Raw genomic sequence first — 20,639 nt, forward strand, 5'->3', positions numbered from 1 at the left:
CTTCTGCCTGTGATGACTACTGACCTCTTTGGCTCAGGGGTGAAAAGAGAAGCATGATGCACAAAGCAGAATGAAAATTATCATTATCATTATACACATTTTAAAGGTGCACATCAGAGAAGTAGCTGAACACCACAAGAAACAGAGCTGGGCTGGGAGAGGAAGGAAGTACCTGTTAATTACCTGTTACTAACAGGAAGCAGAAAACCAATCCATCCCACTAATTACGTGCAAATTCATTTTGGCCAGACAAGTTGACCTACATTTTATTAAATGGTGGAGAGTGGTTTGGTTTCTAGTGTTTAATACAGGGACATTTCTCAGAATATTTCTTGAGAAACCCAGATTTCCTTAGAAAGTTGGGAACAAATGCATAGTATTTTTCAAACATGATAGCTGATGCATTTTATTTGCAGCTTGCACTGTTGCCTCAGGCACATCTCTGCCCTTTATTGACACAAAATGCAACAGCTGTGTCACTCCCCAAGGAAACTGAATGTTTTCCATGTAGAACAAGACTGGTGCCAGCATTCCATATAGGGATTGTAAAAGCAGCAAAGAATCCTGTGGCACCTTATAGACTAACAGATGTTTTGGAGCACGAGCTTTCATGGGTGAATATCCACTTCATCAGATGACATCAGTCATTCTTCATTTGGTCACTAGGCACAGTTGCATGGAAATAGGGAGTTTCTTTGAGATCAGAAACTTGTTCCCTGTTAGAAGTTAAACTTCAACATTTATCCACATTAACGGATGTGGTGCCACAAACCAGAAGATATGACTTCAGATGGTGAATAACTGGTAATGAGCCAATTATAGATACCAGGAATGAAGAAAAACTTCTCAGGATATTACAGAGGGATGGAGAAAAAATTAAAACGAGAGGGGAAAGGTTGAGGTTGAATACAAGGCTATACATTTCCTGACAGTAAATGTGATAGCATTAGGCTCTGGAACAGTCTTCCAAGGGAAGCAATGGAAGTCCCCATCAATAGTGACATTTAAAACTACACTGGATGTACCTAGTTCTGACCCATGGGATGAATATACTGTGATGTCAATCCTGCTCTGCTGGATTAGGGACCTAATAGGTATTTTCCATGTCTCATTTGTATAAGAGAAATATAGAGAAAGTGATTGTACCTTTTACAACACAGTCCACACAGTATATAAAGTCCAAATTCACTCCTTCTTGAGGTGTGGCTTTAACTAACAAAACAATAATAAGAGAACACAGGCCTTGTGTACACTAGAGAAATGTATCAGGTGAGTCACTGCATGGTCCCCTTACATCATGAGAGCTATAAGAGACAGATATGCCTGGAATGATTAATAATTATCAATGTATCCTGGAACTAAAAAGTCAGAAATGCTATCCAACTCTGTTTACTCCAGAATAGGGTCCACTTAGTAAAGTAAGCCACCTAAGAAGTAAAGACAATATGAAAATGATTCACTTTGTGAGAGACACTTTGTCTAGGGATGCACAAGTCAGCTAAACCAAGTTCCGTTCAACAAGTATGGAGATTAAGGTTGCTAAATAAGTGTATTGATAAAAGCTGAGGAAAGAATCTCTCATAAGTTACATATGGATACAACTAGTCTCCCGGGCCTGACCTAGCCCAAAAGGTGGCCAACCAGAGTAACACACTGCTTACCTACATAGGGCTGGTCTACACTATGGAGGGAAATCGATTTTAGATACGCAACTTCAGCTGCGTGAATAACGTAGCTGAAGTCGAATATCTAAGTTCGGATTACTCACCCGTCCTCACCACGCGGGATCGATGTCCGCGGCTCCCCCTGTCGATTCCGCAACTCCGTTGGGGTTGGTGGAGTTCCGGAATCGATATAAGCGCGCTCGGGGATCGATATATCGTGTCTACATGAGACGATAAAGTGGCCCAAGAGATGGGTGGGGAAGCTGTGAGTGTAAATCCATTATGAACAGTTAACTGTTACCACAAGAAGTTCAGTGCATATGTTTTCACTTCAAATTATAAACTGTACATTTGTTTGCATTATGAACCAAATAAGCCCTGGATAATCTATTTTGTTCCTTCAATATGTCTTTCACCCCCAATTAGAAGATATACATCTGTCTGCCTTGTGAATCAGATAAACCATCTCTCTCTATGTGGATAATGCCTCTTGTTCTATTGTAAGGCCTAAAGGCTGTGAAATGCTCATATACAATCAAAGAATGTATGGACTATGTCCCTTGATTTAGAAAGCTAAAACTTCTGTTTTATTTGTTGCACCATAGAAGTGATAGGAATTGTACAGCACAAGAAGGAGAAAGGAATGTTAAAAGATATAAAAACACCTAACTTTGGAATGTTAAGAGAAATTTCTTTAAAAATAGCATTTCAATAAATAGTCTGGGCTAACAGTGAAATACAATCCACAAATTTAACCACATATTAAAAATTCCTCTGACTAAGTGAAGCATAGAAGAAATTTGTCATATATCAATGCCATCTACTGGATACCAACAGAAGCAGCAGAGAAATGAAGTGAGCTGAAGGCAATTTGGAAAGCATTCCATTAGAAAATAAGATTGCCCTCCTCCATGGGACCCCAAAACAGGGTATATTACTTTGAGGCCACCACAGACAGCCTATGCCCTCCTCCAAGGCTACAGGTTGAAGCATAGTTGACCAAACCCACAAAGAAGCTGCAGAATCCAGAAGTGTTACTGATACTTGGACAAGCCCAGTGGAAACGATTAACTTTACCTAGGATTAACAGAACTAAGAAAAAGTGGTGAGATTTCATTTCAAAGATTGTATTTCTGCTTCTGGGTCTTTAACATAAATAACTGAAAGTTATCTTGTTGACTCTAAACTATAGTGAGACCTCAAGTAACCATATTTTGGATTTTAGCTCAATAATGGTATGCACTGGGCTCTCCTTTGTAAATCCAAGAAGGTTGGACTAAGAAAGATTTAAACAGTAACTTTAAGCAATTGCTTTTGATATTTTAAACTTGTCCTTTTCATACCTTACTAATCAAATAGCAGGAAGCCCGCTTTTAAGAGTCCCATTAAGACAAGTGCATCTTTACTCCTTGGAGGTACTGGAAGCATAATAATCATACTTTAAGAGGTACTAAAAGATTGATAATTGATTATTATAAGTAAATATTAAGAAATATTGGTAATTTGCATTGCTACATGGTATAACTGGTAAACCTGTGTATGACAATTTCTTGCAACACTGTATTTGTGTGTTCAGTATATGCCTAGAATGTTTAGTGTAGCTAAAGTTGATCTATATATGTATTTGGATGAATTAATAAACTTTTGATTGGCTAATGTGTGCTGATTGGAGGAATACTGTCCAAGGTAAAAGCTGAACTAAAGAGAACCTAACATTAAAATTAGTAAGCTAACTCTCCTTGGACTCAATAAGAAGGAGTTATCTTAATTAAATTCCATTCCAATATTGGCTAAAACATTTATCAAATTGGCAAATCTAGTTTTTTATTTCAGCTTTAAAATCTAGCTGGCACCATGGCAAATTCATAAAATTGACCCACATTCACACTTACAATGTGTTTGCTGCACACTTTATGTCCACACCCAAAGTGGTCGCAATGGTAGGCATGTATGCCAAAAACCATTCAGGTTAAACTATCAAGGCTAATTACTACATCAGGCTGCACCATATTACTAGCCATGTGGACAGAGATTGCTGATATAACAATATCAGCAGTGCAAACAGACACTCTACAGTTGTCCTACAGCGCACCAGTAGGCTTTCAAAGTCTCCCAGAACCCATTGCTTCTGGGACCTCAGCCAGGAGATGTGGGAACCATACTCAGAGGAAAGAGAGGCTGTAATGGTGTGAGCACAGACTGCTAATGTGGGCACAGGAGCAACTGCATTGGTTCGTAACTCACTGCACCACTGGTATGTATGATACTATACTATTGGTTCAAGTAGAGAAGGCTTTATTGCCTAGTGTAGAAACACCCATAAAGACCAATTTAAACCTTCTCCCCAGTCATGGCTGCTTCTTAGATTCTTCCTTCAGCTCTGCTCAGTGCATACCATAGGTCGTCTCTAGAGGCCACTCCCACTTTCCGTCTGTGTGTGTGTGGGAGTAATGATAATGACTCACCTGCTCTGAGAGTCAGCAGAACCCACTGAACCCTTTCCTAGCAGTATCAACACCCTCTGACAGAGTGGAGTCATTCACATAAACATGAGCAGCCTATTACACTGACCTTAGGAAGACAAAGTAGGTGAGGCAATATCTTTTATTGGACCAATTTCTGTTGGTGAATGAGACAAGCGTTCAAGCTACACAGAACTCTTCTTCACCTAATCAATTATCTCCACACAGAATAGAGCATCCATCAGAAAAAGCTGTTTTAACTAAATAATTTTTTTAATTAAGTCATATCAATGTTGACAACATTTACACAAAAAAAGTGTCCAAACCAAACATTTTATTTCAGAAAATTTTGTTTTGGAAAATTTTTGAAATGTTCTGGTTTTTCATTTTTAATATTACTTTTGTTATTTTTTACATTATTTCATGACTTGTCAGTAGTACATGATGTTATAATATGTAATAATGACAGAATAGTTGGAACTTTTGATTACTTTATTTTATATTTATTTTATTTTTAAAACCATTAAGGGCAGTTGGTACTTAATACCGACTGAAATATCATATCTTATTTTCTAGATCGAAGTATCTCCTGGTTTGCATTGTAATGAAACAACTTGATGTTTTGGACAATAAATATTCTTCTGTTAACTTGGAACAATTTTTTTAGGATAGTGCAAACAACACTACTTAGTTCAATGAGTTCTGATCTTTCTTTCTTGCAAATATTATGACATATCAGAAGTACTACTGCAGAATATGGTGACAGAATATTCTGTACAACTACTCTTGAAATGTCACAAGAATATAAGAATAATAAAAAGTATAATATAAGAATAATTAAAGTAATATAAAAATAGGAGGAAACCATAAAATAAATTTCAAATTAAAATTTTGTTTTCAAACAAAATTGCAAAGTTTTCCAAAACAAAATTTTCCAAACTGAATTTTTTGGGGAATTTCCATTTTGCAAGAAATTTTGAAAACAAATTTTGCAGTGTTGACATTTCTTGCATAACACAAATTCAGAGTTTCATCCAGCTCTAAAAGAGGATATTTTAAAGTTTCCTATGAGGAATCAGTATTTAAGTTAAAGATTGGCCCAGAGCTTTAAGGTACTGAGATAACATTTCCCAAAGATCAGGGCTGTTCAGATCCAAGGATTTGGTTTGGTCCATTATAAAAATATGGACAGGATGCAAAGTTTGGCTCTGGATCTGACTCCCTCAAAATTCAGTGCTGTGGGCTTGTTCATTTTTGGGTCTGATTTGTCAGCTGCGGAATAAGAATGAAGTGACTTCAGTGGGAGTTATTCATTCTCTGTCTCTCTCTCTCACTCTCTCTTCCCACAGATCCACTGCCATGTGCCACCTGCTAGACAGGGCTGGTTTTAGGGGGAGTGCAAGCAGGGCAGTCACCCTGGATTCTAACTTCCAGGGGGTGCCAGATTGCTACACTACTCAGCTTTTTGTCTGTTTTGCTCTGCTGTGATTAGCTGGCCACTTTTGCTCTGCTGATTGGCTGGTCATGCTGTTTCCCCCCCCCCCACCACCACTCAGGAGAAAGGTAACAGGGGTGGGGGCCCTGAAAATATTTTCTGCCCTGGCTGGCAAAATGATAGGACTATTCCTTTTGCAAGAGCTATTGTAGAATAGGCATGGGAGAAATGAGGGAGAAGGTTTTTCTTTTTAAAATAAATCAAGCTATGAGCACTGAGTAATGCAACGTTCAAAGTAACTTGGCATAGTGGATGATGAAATGCCAGCTCCCTGCCAGTGCTTCATTGCAGTATCTTGTACTCTGTTCCAATGGTAATTTTCCAGGATTTAATAATGAGGTTTGTAAAAAATAAACAGAAAATAATCCCCTGGTGCTTGCTGATCAAACAGTCCTTCCTTGTGTTATACTAATAAAATGATACCAACAGGATCTTGTCAGAGGGACAAGGCAAAATGCCACGTTTATTGCAAATACAACAAAATTGACAGCTGTTATAATCATTCATACATGCATACATACACACACAGAGAGGTTCTGCTCCTTAGGTTAGTAGTGACAGGTATTATAGCAGTGACAAACTTGGGAATTTTATGGGACTAGTGTAAAATCCTTATTCAGTATAGTAACACTGGCCTCAAGGCTGTTCATGCATCAGTCTCACTTCTTGCTGACAGAGGAGGTACTAGAGGGGATGAAGGGAATGCTTAGATATATGTGACAGTGGGTCACTATATGCCGTATATAAATCTATATCTACGACTTATTCTGTCCTTTGGACCAGCTGGTAAAGTTTAAATATAATAAGTAAAGAGTGTAATGTTTCAATTTCACTATACAAACAAATAAGTGTACTTGAAATTCCCTGGAATTTTAAAGCAGTTAATCATAAACCTGATATATGCATACCAGTGCCACTGAACATTGTACTGATACTAAAGATGGTATGAACTCATTCAGGAATATTTGCCTGCTGTAGCATACAAGGGTGAAGCTACTTACTCAATGCAGGCTGAGTAATTCAGAGTCCCAAAAGCAATACCCTCAAAATGAGAGAAAGAGATCATGCTGCAAGAGAGTGTGTGTACCCTTAATGTTATAGCATGGATCCATTTGATCTGCCATGACCCCCCAAAGATCTGCTCTAGCAGGATCCCAATGAGCAGTGTTAAACACAAAAGGTCAGATTTTTAAATCTCATTTGTACCAGTGCAATTCTTAGGTAGCTCCATCAACTTTAGTGGAGTTACTCTAGATTCACACTGTAGTAAAATGTGATCAGAATCTGACCCAAATTGCTAAGATCTCCAAGGCCTGCTTGACTGCAGTTCCAAAATCAAAATCTGTGAATAAATCCATTTTGAGTGCACCCAGCTCATCACATTTATACCTGAAAACAGATGTACTCATAATTGATACGAGCACTGGTAAGGCGACCTGCTGAAATTCAACTTAAAGCTGCCTCCTTTATCTTTCCCATCCAACCCTCGCTCCTTTTTCCTTCCTATTTCTAATGCTTTACCCTAGTGAGCCTTCCCCATAAACTTCACCTTCTGTCCAACTTTCTTCCCTTGTACTTCTCCTTGGTCCCACCAGTTGTCCTCATATCCCTTGCTTCACTTTGCACCCTCTCCTATCCTCAGTGATTCCCCTGCTTCTCTCCCCCATCCAACTGACTGCTTCTGATTCCCCTCCCTCCCTGTTCTGCTCTCTTTTCCCCACCTTCATAACCATTCAGGCATGTGATATTGATGCATACACAGAAACAAGTCTACTGACGCTGTGAAAAGTTCTCATATACAACTCACACCGTGGGACAAGCTATATCATATGCTTGGCCACCCATCGTTCTGGCCACCATTCCCTACATGTCGATACCTGGGCTTGGGACCCATGCCAGTGGAAATGGTGATATAAATTCAACATCACTGATCTAATCCATGGGTGTGTATAGTTCAGTGTTCCCTCCAGTGGACACCTCCACACAAGCTTGTTGCTTTGTAACCAGTCCTTAACTCCAGTATAAAAAGTCCTAGGTTTTTTGGGTTCAGATGCTCCACCTACTTCATATACTCTGTGACAAAGTTCCTCCTCTACTCTGGTGGGTCCTGTGCTTATCGGCAGATTTGCTCACCTCAATGATCTTCCCCACAGTCTGGGTCAACTCCTCCTGTGTCTGATCAGGAGTTGGGAGGTTTCGGGGGAACCCAGGCACATCCTCTACTCCAAGTTCCAGCCTAGGGCACTGTGGATTGCAGCTGTCTATAGTTCCTCCTGTAACAGCTGCATGACAGCTACAACTCCCTGGGCTATTTCTCCATGGCCTCCTCCAAACACCTTCTTTATCCTCACCATAGGATCTTCCTCCTGGTGTCTGATAACACTTGTACTCCTTAGTCCTCCAGCAGCACACCCGCTCACTCTCAGCTCCTTGTGCCTCTTGCTCCCAGCTTCTCTCACACACTTCCTCACCTCTGGCTCCCCCCAGTCTGACTGGTGTGAGCTCCTTTTTAAACCTAGGTGCCTTGATTAGCCTGCCTTGATTGGCTGCAGGTGTTCTAATCAGCCTGTCTGCCTTAACTGGTTCTAACAGGCTCCTGATTATTCTAGTGCAGCCCCTGCTGTGGTCACTCAGGGAACAGAAAACTACTCATCCAGTGACCAGTATATTTGCCCTCTACCAGACTCCTGTACCCCACTGGTCTGGATCTGTCACACCTCATACACACTAAGAAATGTGCTAGTGCACTCTGCCACCCAATCACAATCCATTTCACCAGAGCATATGGTGAACACCTGTAGCCTTGCTGGCAACGTACATGATTGTAGTATAGGAAATTCTCATATTCACACACCCACACTTCTTATCTTTATCCACCAGGAAAAGTTTTTATTCCTATTTTTATATGGCTCCTCAATTTGCTCTTATAATGGATTAGTGACATCTTCATAGCCTATTTTCCTTACCTTTCAATTTGCTACTGAGCCTGTGCATAAAAGGAATCACACGTGGGCTAGAGATGAACCATAACCAAAACCTCTGATCTGATTATCCCTGAACATTGAGAAAGTTGGAATCGTCTGGATCCAAATTTTGGAGTTGCTCCCCTATCTTTATAATGAGCCAGAATCCCCACAACCTGATATCCCTGAACTTTGAGAGGTTTGATTTGTTATGAAGATGGATTTGGATCTGAACTCTGCAGCTGGGACCCATTTGTCCTTCACTGGACTTTCTAAAAGGCTTGGATTGTATGTCTTATACTAGACCCCAGTGTGCCACCAATAAAACATCCTGCTACGCTTAGGAAATCAGAGATCCCATGGGGGCTATCTGAACTTGCATAAAGACAGAGCACAAACATCTTTCTGTAGTTATATTATGCTGAGAGAAAGAACCACAGGGTCACATCAGTACCTGTGCCCTTCCTGGTCCTAGTGGTGCAGTGCCCTGAACCGTGTGTCTATCAGCAAATAATCAAGCTCTGCTGTTTGTGTTGTTTTGTTTATCTTGGTATCTGCATTTATTACAAGATAAACAGATTTTTAAAACAGGCCACAAGGAACACTAAAAGGCTTGGTTTGACCCTAGAAGAGTCTGTGTGTCCTAAGAGATTCAAATACGAGGCAGAAAAGTCCTCGGATCATTTTGGTCCTGGGATTGTTTCCTACAGTATATTTTCAAGTATTCGATCTAAGCTAGAATGTAATGCCTCAAATCTTCCTCTGGCTTCCACCCCTTCCTTTGGGAGACTATTCCACAGTCTAACCAATTTTTCTTCATACTCCCCTTAATTTCATCCCGTTAGTTCTGATACCATCTTTGTATCACTCCAAACAATACCTCACCTTTCTTGCTGTTTACATCCTTCAGGTATTAATAGATTATTGACCATTTTCTGCTTAGCTTACTTCACACTCAGACTCATAGATTTTAAGGCCAGAAGGGACCATCATGATCATCTAGTCTGACCTCCTGCACATTGCAGGCCACAGAAGCTCACCCACTCACTCCTGTAACAGACCCATAACCCCTGGCTGAGTTACTGAAGTCCTCAAATCATGATTTAAAGACTTCAAGTTACAGAGAATCCACTATTTACACTAGTTTAAACCTGCAAGTGACCCATGCTCTATGCTGCAGAGGAAGGCAAACCTCCCCCCACTCCCCTCAAAGTTTCAGCAAATCTGACCCAGGAGAAAATTCCTTTCCGACTCCAAATATGACGATCAGTTAGAGCCTGAGCATGTGGGCAAAAGCCACCCGCCAGACACCCAAGAAAGAATTCTCTGAAGTAACTGAGAGCCCTCCACATTTACTGTCCCATCACCAGCCATTGGAGATATTTGCTGCTAGCTTTTGCAGATCAGCTATATGTCATTATAGGCAGTCTCATCATACCACCCATTCCATAAACTTATCAAGCTCAGTCTGAAAGCCAGTTAGGTTTTTTGCCCCCACTGCTCCCCTTGGAAGGCTGTTCCAGAACTTTGCTCCTCTGATGGTTAGAAACATTCACCTAATTTCAAACCTAAACTTGTTGATAGTTTATAGCCATTTGTTCCTGTGTCCACATTGGTGCTTAACTTAAATAACTCCTCTCCCTGGTATTTATCCTTCTTATGTATTTATAGAGAGCAATCATATCTCCTCTCATCCCTCTTTTGATTGGGCTAAACAAGCCAAGCTCATTGAGTCTCCTCTCACAAGGAGGTTTTCCATTCCTCGGATCATCCTAGTAGCCCTTCTCTGTACCTGTGGAGACACCTCAATAAATTAATGGGACTATTTGCCTAAATAAGGAGAGAAGCATTTGGCTTTTAAGTGTCACTTAGCTAAGCTATACATATTTATGGCATAAATGGGCAAAACTCCACTTAAGTCAATGGAGCTGGACCAGTTTATACCAGCAGAGAATTTCCCTCCCATAACCTTTACTCAGAAATCATTCCCTGCAGACCCCATAATTATTTTTTTGTTGCTCTTCTCACAGATCAAAAATATTTTTGACCAAATGTTTGATATTGGGGGAGTTCCGTAACTGCACACTTTAGTCTAGGTAACAGTACCTTAGACATTGTATTGTTCTTATCTCTTCTGGGGACATTTTTTTTTTTTTTTTTTTTTTTACAAATTTCCCACAGTTTCTACCTTCAGTTCAGCTCCACCACTGTGAGCAACAATAGGATCCATAGTTGTATCCATAGGGATACAACTGTGTTTTTATACTCTGTTGATTTGACCTGTACACTGTGGGTAACAAACAAATAAAGAATAGACTTACTGCCTCTCTAACGTTTGCATTTTTCCTGCAATATTTGTATAAGCCCTTCAGCTTCCCCTTAATCCTACTTGCTCATTCTGCACTTTTGCTGCCCTTATCTTTTCCACAGAAGACTCAAGTCACTCTGAATATTTCTGTTTGGTTTTCACCTCACCCCTGTTCTATTTCTAATAGCGATTGTGCTATTGTTATTTTGTATTACTTTGGCAAGGTTTTCCTTTGAAAGTGACTCTCATTGTAGATGCACATTAGCAGCCCTCCCCAGTTGCTAGCATTGAGCTCTGGGCACAGGAGTGCTGCTGCTGGCTGTGGGGCTAGTCAAAGAACTTCTGTTCCTCAAGCTGCAACCCATATAGGAGGGACAATGGGATTGAGGATGGGGCTCCCTTCCATTAGCACTTTGTAAAGGAAAAGAGGTGCCTGGGTGTCACACTAGCTGCAGGGGAATGGAATCACCAGAAAGCAGAGAGCTGCTAACAAAGCCAGAGTAACTTTAGTCAAGTGATCTTAGGGCTTGTCTACACTACCCCGCAGTTTGGACTATGGGGTGTAGATGGCAGTGCACGCCAAATTGCTGCGCTGTAACTCCCCTGTGTGGATGCTGTTGGTGTAACTAAAAGGTATCTAGTTCATGTTAACATAGTCCCCATCAACCCGGACTATGCTAATGCATCCGCACAGGGGAGTTACGGTGCAGCACTTTGGTGTGCACTGCTAGTCACACCCCCATAATCTTCACTGTAGCACAGGATACGCATAGCCTATGTCATGGTGCCTATTAGCATTTCCATAACCCTGCCCTGTACAGCACAGGTGCACTGGGGGCAGGAGAGGGGAAGAGGGGGAGAGGCTGCAGGGCATACTCCTACCCTGTGCACAATCAAACAGCACATAAAACCCTATGTACAAAGGTCCACTCCTGCTTCTTTTCAAGAGTTAGCTTTCCAGCTAGATCATTTTAAAGTCTCAGCCTTGCTGGGGTATCAATATCCCACACAAACAGTGCCTCCCCAACTAATTATCAACACAGTGTCTTCTGCCCACCCTAAGCGCCTCTGCAATTCCACTCTTTTCTCAGAGTAGTGGGTTCCCAGGCTTGTGTTCCCCCAACAGAATGCAGAAAACCCCAAATAAACCAAACACAACTAAAACAACTCTATCCATCTGGGCTTGAGCTTTTAGTTCTACCAGTTTCCCCCCAGCTCCCTGTTTCTGTTGCAGAATACCTACCCCCTCAAGCTACTTTTCTAGAGCCTTGTCCTTTTCCCAGAGCCTTCTCTTCTACAGTTTCCTCCTGGTTCTTTCCCCAGAATGAGGGAACTCAAACTCTTACCCTTGCCCTCTTGGTCCTCTCTATTTTGTACCCTCCCTTGTAGCTTTCACTTTCTTCCTTTAAGATTCAGCTCCTCCCCAGCTCGGTCTGATAACAAACCAGGCCCAGGACAGCTCCAGGTGCAGCAGGGACAGCTAACTGAGCTCTCAGACTCTTGTTAACCCTTTGTTCACCTGTGTGAGATTTACACCCCATCACAAAGGGGACAAGATGTGGTCCACTGTAATTCATGCCCTTTAAAGGAAGTCAGGATCTCTATCTCTGCCTGCTCTTTGGCCCTTTCCCTCTTCCCTCCTCTGTGCTGATTTGTCTCTCTGATCATTCAGGCGTATGTACTTTTATGCAAATATGATGAGGATGATGAAAGCATTAGTAAAAATAGTTACTGGTAGGATGCAGATAGGTGGAATGCAGATAGTTAGACCCTGTGATGTGAGTGCCTGGAGAAACCTTATAGATGCTTGGCCTACTTGCAGAAGTTCCAGAACTGCTGAAGAGCTGGTTTCAATGCCAAACCCCTTGGTGTTGCAACTGGAGGGTAGCATGCCTCAGAGTGATAGACGTCAGTGATATCTTCCTCCATGCAACTTTCCTAGAATGGTAGGAATCAGTGTGAAAAGGCCTGGTGTCAGATGGTAGTAAAGGTGAGAAGTCTAGCCTAGCTACAGATCATCATCCCAAATAATATCTGTATTCTCTTATCTGCTTTATCTATGCTGAAACAGATCAGATTACATTTTAATACATTTAAGTGATTTTAATGCTGGTGAAAGATGCTAGACTGACAGTTCCAGAGACTGAAATCCTTTGTTTACCTACATATCAGGCACAGCACAAGCAGCAAATGTGCAGATTCCCTCCCACATCATCCTGACAATGTACCTTAAATCTAGTACCACCTCTAGAAGTAAAAGGTTAGTTCATTCTCCGTGCCTATTGAATCTTGGCTCCTACATCAAGTATGCTCATCAGCACCAGTTGTGAAGATGGTTTTATAATGCATACTAGCAACTGGATTGAATTCAAACCACCCCAAACTTATTTTGCATAGCCATAAACAGTCTTTACATAATAATGCTTCATACATCTCTTGTGTCTTACACACACAAGAGAGTTAAACCTCCTGCATGTGTTATTTTCATGTTACATCCACTTTTCAGATTGGGAAACAGAGGTACAGAGAGATTAAGTGACTTGTCCAAGATAGCCTGTAGCAGAGCCAGGAACAGAACCCAGGAGTCCTGACTCTCAGACCTGAGCTTTACATACAAATATCAACTCAGTTGAGGGCTTTCACCCCTATTCATCTGTGTCCAGAGACAAACTAGTGAAAGCTTGGTGGACCTGGTCCAAAACTCATTGAAATAAAGGAAAGTATGCTGATTGTCTTCAATGGGGTTTGGATCAGACCTCTTAATAAAAATGTTTGAATCCCTGTGACAGCCAACATCTCCAGCAGGGGACAGAGAAGACCTGTTAGACCTTACAGTCCCCCACATTGATATAATTTTATCCTGAGATGAGAGCTATTTGCTGGAATTAGAAGGGCAAACACACATCTACAATGACCTTCTTGCACACACACTTGGACACCTGGGGTGGGATTCAGAAGGGGGATTTAAGCACCTGCTATTTCAGGTACCTAAGTCCAATATTTAGATCCATAAAACTGTGGCTCAGCTGTTTCCTAACCTATTATACTCTATGGGTGCCTAAATTTCCACTTTTAAAGTCCTCTAGGTGCCCAAATTTTTGCCAGTGGATATGCACACACCTACCTCATTCCTGACAGCATGGAGCAGCTTGATACCAACTCACATTTAGGCCTGATGGGATTCATAAACTAGGCATTCCCCCACCGATCTTGTCTGTGGGGCCTGATAGATAGGAGTGCTCAGAGGCCATCTTAGGTTTATCTGCACTGCAGCTAGAAATGAGCCTCCCAGCCTGGGTAGACAGACCACTAGCTTGGCTTGAGCTTTCTTCTTCCCATTATCCCACCATATGGTGTCAGGTCCTTGTGCAAGCATTTGCCATCTTCATCTGTTTCTGGTGGCATTAAGGTTCACTTGCTTACCCTCATCTTTTGTACAATTCATCCTTTGTTTTCCTGGCTTTTGTTGGGGTCTGTTTCCTAGCAGCTACTCCTGTGATGCTATGTTCATCAAGTGTTCTTCATTCTTCCTTTGCATGACTCTGAACTTGTGATTTTGTCAGCCACATCACAGACTTTGACTTCTATCCTAGTGCTTTCTTTTTAAAATCTATCCCTTTGTATAACTTTTTTTATTGCTTGAAGATTTCTTGTCTTGAACACTGGTAGGCATTGAATCTGTCATCTCTTTACCACTAGGCTTCTGCACTACACAGTATTGGGGATGCATTACTGTTCCACACTGTTAGACTTTCAGTCTCAGTGGCATATGTCTGTCATTTACAATACTTGAGATGTAACTCCACTCTCTTGTAGCATTCTCCTGTCTAGACTATATCTCACGTCCAGGCTCGCCATCTTCCATAACCCAGCAATCAAGGTAATTGAACTGATCATTCTGGTTCAGTTGTGCTCCTTTAATCTCTGTGTTCAGTTTCCCTGTAGCTACTCTACTGACCTACATGACCTCAGTCTTAGGCATTTTCATATCATGCCTGCTTAGCTGGTCATACCACTGGCTTACTATTTCCTCCAGGTTTTCTTTTGTAACAGCTTCTTATCTTTCCCCATTGGGTTCTTCCTGCTGATATAGTGCATCGATATGATAAACAGCTGCAGACTGAGGGCCAGTCCAGTTGAAATCCAACTTTCATGTCAAAGGGGCTTGACATTCCAAAATAATGTTTGAATCATTGTTTTGGGAGATCTATGTAGTAATTCCCCATAGTTATTACATCCTTAGACGCTCCATATTTCATTAGCACTGGTGTGAGCAACCTTCTGTTCATTTTATATAAGCCCGAAGCTATCCTGTTGATACTCTAGCTGCTTCTCTTGCCAAATTACAAACGTGGCATCTGTGGTATGTCATCCTTTCCTAAAGCCGAACCGTTTTTGTTCAAGGAGGGATTCCACTATTCTCCTAATGTTAGCATCCAAGATGCTTTCCAGTATCTTCATCCCATGTGACAGTAACTTTATCTCTTGAGAATTTCCACATTCATGGATATTTCCCTTCTCTCGTATCAAGACCAAAAGATACTTGTGCCAATCTTTGGGAATTCTCTTGTCTCATTCATTTTATGCCTCTCTCACCCAGGACTTCACCAGATCCACCAGCACTTTGTCAGGTCCTGCTGCCTTACCGTTCCTCATTCTATGGACTGCATTTCTCACCTCTTCCTCCATAATGTCAGACTCAGGAACCACATTAGGATCACATGTTGGCAACTCTGCCAAAAAGGGGTTTGCCTCTGTGACACTCTGTACCTCAAAATAGAACCCTGGAACCCCCATATTCACCACTGTTATATGATTACGATACGTTACAAAATATGCTTTGTGAGGTATTATTTTAAAAAGTCTTGTTTTGTTGAACCTTAATGTCCTGTTGGATTGTATGTGCTATCATTGTATGTGAGGTTATGGAGTACTGCTATAGGTGTTACTGAAATATGGTGTGAGGCTGGGAAATACTTACAGGCAGCCTTTCAGTTGCAACAAAGGAGCAGCTATCCCTTGTCAGACAGGCATTAATGGCCTATCAAGGGGAATCCACTCTCCGAGAGGCATGTTGGAGAGGGCAGGTATGCCATGGGAAATGCCGGACCAGTGAGGACTGCCTGACCCCCATGTCACAGCAAGGGTCTTTCCAGCAGCTGAAAGAAAGTATAAAAGAGGGACAGTGACATCATCACTTGGTCTCCCCCCAATCTCAAACCTGGAAGACAGTCTGGAAGACAAAGACTTTGAACTAGGGAGATTGGTCCCAGACTGAAAGGGAGTCCGGTCTGCATATTGAGGAACTGTAAGCTGCTTGTAATGTCTGCTAGCGTGAGAGACTGCTTGATTCAAACTCAGTCTGTTAAAGTTAGAATTTAGACTGCGTTTCTGTTTTTACTTCTATGCCTGCATCTTATAATCACTTAAAGTCTATCTTTAGTTAATAAATCTGTTTTATATTTTACCTGAAACAATGTGGTTTTTGTTGAAGTGCTTGGGGAATCTCAGCTCGTATTACAAAGACTGGTCTATGTCCACTTTCCTATGAAGAAGTGGTAATACTAAGTAATGAGTTTGTACTGTTCAAGGGAGTCTTGAGCAGTGTAAGATGGTATGTTTCTGGGATGCAAGGCTGGGGGCTGGGGTGATGCCTGGTGCCTCTCTCTGTGTGACTCATGACTGGCTCAGGGAGCATTCATTCAATTTAGTGGGGTGGGTGGCTCCACATGTTGATGGCTGAGTGATCACAGCACCTGGAGGGATTTTGCTGCTTGTCACTGGCACAGCATTGTGTGAGATAGCAATCCAGCCTGGGCTAAAGCAGCCCAGTGGTCCCACACTGTTCCAGGTTGTACCACAAGGATCCCATCGCAGCCTCATTTAAAAGACTCTCAAAATATTGCTTCTGCCTCTCCTTCACTTGTTCAGGTGTTATTAGAAGTCTTCCCTGCTCATCCTTTACAAATGGTGCTGCAGTACCACCCTCATTTGTGTCTCATTTTTGCAATGCTGTAGATCTTTTTGCCAGCCAGCTGTGGGTAGCTGACAGGCTTGGTGTACAGGTTGTCTAGGACACTCTGGCCTTCTTCACTGCTCATTCGGCAGCTCACTTTGCTTCTTTGTATTTGGTCTCATTTGCACTCCATGGGTTCATTTGTTTTACACGCCATTTTTTTGTTTCAGATTGCTACCTGCACTTCATTGGTCCACCACCACTCCCCTGTTTCATTTGGTTTCCTCACAAAACTCTTCCATCACTGAAGTCTGTGTTCTCTTGAGATGGTTCCACTCCTTTTCAGCTGGTGCCAAATCTGTTTCCGGATACTGCTATCCTGGACTGCCTGCATAAACTTCTCTGCCACACTTCCCCTTAACTTCCTGTACTTCATTCTTGTTTCTTTCTAGCTTATTTCCCACCTTGTCCAATGCTCTACTGCAGCTTTTACCACAAGAGGCTTGTGCTGAAGCACTAACGTCTCACTCGGTATCTCTTTACAATCCATAAATCAACTCCTCCACTGAGATTTCCTCACCAACATCAGTCTGGCATATGTTTCCACCATTGATGTACATGACCGCATGACTGATTGTAATAGGGCTGCCACCTACTGCCTCCAAAACACCCCTTTCTGGCCAGGGCTGCCACTGCAGTACCCTGCCTCTGTTTCCCCCTTCTTCAGTGCTTCTTAACCAAACTCCACATTCCAAAGGTAATTTAACATTCCCCACTTGGGCGTCCAATTTGTCCAGTCCTTATGTCCACTGGCTATCCAGACCCCAACTCAATTTCAGTGTCTCTACTATTAATAGAAAATAACACAAAGTCTTTCGAAATAGAACATAAAATCACACAGTCCTCCCCCCAATTTCTGCTGGGCACAGCCTCGCCTCCCTGGGACCCTGTCATTGTGTCCCCAGCACCTCGCTCCTAGAGTTTGGCATTCTTCACTGGCATCTCTGCTAGTGCCTTGCCCCTTTCAAACTCTTATTGTCTGCAGGTGTAGCCACGTTTTCCTAGACTTTTTAAAGTTTTAAAATATAATTTTCCCCCTTCCCTGCAGCTTCCTGCTGCTTTTATACTGGAGTCACCTGATTCTGTTGGAGCTCATTCTGAAAGCAGGGTTGGCTAGCCCTAGCTCTCCAGCTATTTTGCTTTTGGAACCATGTATTGGCTATCACCCACTGGTGGGCAACACATATGTCTAGTAACCCTTTCCCTTCCTCATTCATGGTGCCTCAGGTGAAATTTCCTAAGCATATGTCATACCCCCTTCTTTTCTTGCCTGTGTTTTCATTCATATCACCCAGCACCAAGAGCAGCACCACTGGCCTCTGGTGCTGCTGTATCCACTAATGCTCACAAGTTGGAACCTCTCCTTTTCTTTATTGCATCCTTGCCGAGGTGCATATGCTGATATCACAAACAGAGCACATTCTTTAACTTGGACTCATACAGCTGTCAGTCTGTCACTTAGTCTAAAGTTCAGCCACCATCTTCTTCAACTCTCCTCTTACTACTGCTCTGACTCCATTATGGCCCCCTTTGTCACCCATGTAGAAAATTTTACAATTTAAGACCGACACCTTCACTATGTTCCCAGTCTATCATGTTTCCTGTAGGCACAAAATATAACTATCTCTCCTTACCATCATATCATCTACTTCCATGCCTTTACCTGTCAAATTGGATACATTCATTGTTGCTACTTTTATGGTATGGGATTTCTTTGGCTGTGCAGGCCACTGCTTTTTGTCTGACTCTGCTCCTACTGCTAGTCCCCTGACTCTAGAGAACAGTTTAGGTGCCAGTCACCAGAAGTCTTACTGGGCTGGGGCTACCAGGCTGGAAGTGAACAAACTTCTGGTATAGGGCTGAGACACCCTCCCACCATTAGTAATAGTCCCTGGAAGAAAAGCATAGATTGGTCTCATCCTTCCTCATATCTGGTATCTACTACTGCTCTTTGGTAACTTGTCAAAAGGAAGAAACTGCTTGCACAATGTATTTCAGTGTGCTAAAAGAGCAGTATGGATGTTGAGGGTTGGGTTGCAACTTGAGCTCTCAAGCCCACCCACCCTTGGGTCTGGGCTCAGGTGGCTAGCCCAAGTCTCTGTTGGAACCACAATGTTCGCACTGCTACATTTAGTGTGCTAGGTCAAGCCGAGCTACTGTAAGTCGATCTACCCAGGCTGAGAGGCCCGCTCTAAGCTGCAGTATACACATACTGTTAGAACACATCTGCCAGATTGGGTCCTGCACAAAACACAGCTGCTGGAAGAGGGAGTGATGGTATTTTATACAAAGTGGAACAGCTTCAACAAGAGAGATTAAGAGGCATTCACCCCAGAATATCCCATAGCCCAGTGGTTAGGGCACTCAGCTGAGACTTAGAAGAGCTGGGTTTAAGTCCTTGCTTTACATTAGGTAGGGTGGGGATTTGATCCCACATCTCCCCCATCCTGGGTCAGGGCTCTAATCACTGGGATATTGAAATAAGGGGGGCTTTTCCTCCCCATCCTTGATTTTTCTTGAAAAAGGGCTGACCTGGCTTAGGTGAAATCCAAGTGTAGGGGGGGGGGAAGTCTGCCTTTGGCCCAGAGTAAGGTGCCTAATGCCTTTTGAAGGTGGGACTTAGGCCCCATTCCTCTCCTCAGCATTTACCACTGGCCAGCTTAGGCAGCTCCCTGGCTTTGGTGAATCCCTATTTTAGGCTTAATTGTCCCCATGCATTGAACAGTGAAGCTTGGCACCTAAGTCAAGGTTGTGAATTCCAGTAGGCAGCAGGGCACCTAAAAGTTCAGTGCTGCAACACTCAGTCCTAAGTCCCTCTTCTCCCTCCTTTGCCCTGTTGCACATACATGTGCATGTTCATCCTCCTGTACATACGAGTATGTCCTTGTCTCAGAAGATATTTTTCTCATTATCTTTTCCTTCATTCAGATATTTACAAAAGTTAGAGGTGATAAGGAAATAATGGACTCAATTCTCCCTCATGCTTGTGCAGCCTCATTACGTTCAATGGAAGCCCACAGGTACAACTGAAGGGAGAATTTAGCTCATGACATTGGATCATCCAGTCTATCTCCCTGCTAACGTACGATTGTTCCTCACAGTACATTTTCTAGTGTTATTTCCATTCTAATTTTAAATGTCCTAAGTTTCGGACATTCTTACTTTTTATTCCCCTTATTCTAATTATAAGCTGCCTATTTACCTGAAATAACCTTCTGTAAAAACAAAACAAATAAATAAAAAACGATGAGGCAGGATGGTCTTTAAAAAACAACTATAGAGCAATCAAGACCTCGTTCATTGACAGGTTTCTTTTTTGTTCTTGAGACACATGTGTAACCTGGTTAGACCTGTTTTGTTTGAGCACTGAGGTGTGAGTTGGCCGTATGCAAATGTTTGCAGTCTTTTTCTTTCCTCTCTCTCTCTCTTTTTTGTTATTGCTGCAGACCCAATCAAAAGAACAGGAAGTGACCTAAGAAATTCCCCCATTGGCTGACTAAATGTTCTGCAAAATGTTTTAAAATTAATATCACATTCATTTATCATCACTCCTGTGAGGCTTTTGAAGTGCTAACCTAGCACCTGTGTTTACTTAACACCTGCCATTCACTAGACAGCCTTCTCGTTGCCTCTGCTAAAGGATTTCCCCTTCAGAATCAGCAGCTAAATGAGGTAAGATTTTTTTAACTTCCTTTTAAATGAACACCACTGAGGATAAAAGAGTGCAGAAG

The 20,639-nt window shown here is 42.1% G+C and overlaps 2 protein-coding genes across 2 annotated transcripts in view; one reads left to right on the forward strand and one right to left on the reverse strand.

The window, feature by feature from the left end:
- Positions 1-20,639, reverse strand: part of APIP (APAF1 interacting protein) — a 305,323-nt gene that overhangs the window by 164,366 nt on the left and 120,318 nt on the right. The gene's annotated exons all lie outside the window — the stretch shown is intronic.
- EHF (ETS homologous factor) overlaps positions 20,474-20,639 on the forward strand; it is a 41,074-nt gene continuing 40,908 nt past the window's right edge. The window contains exon 1 of the mRNA XM_050955476.1: positions 20,474-20,580. The gene's annotated coding sequence lies outside the window, so the exon portion shown is untranslated. The remainder of the gene's footprint in view (positions 20,581-20,639) is intronic.

This window comes from Gopherus flavomarginatus, chromosome 5 (genome assembly GCF_025201925.1).
Source record: "Gopherus flavomarginatus isolate rGopFla2 chromosome 5, rGopFla2.mat.asm, whole genome shotgun sequence".
NCBI classification, from domain to species: Eukaryota; Metazoa; Chordata; order Testudines; family Testudinidae; genus Gopherus; species Gopherus flavomarginatus.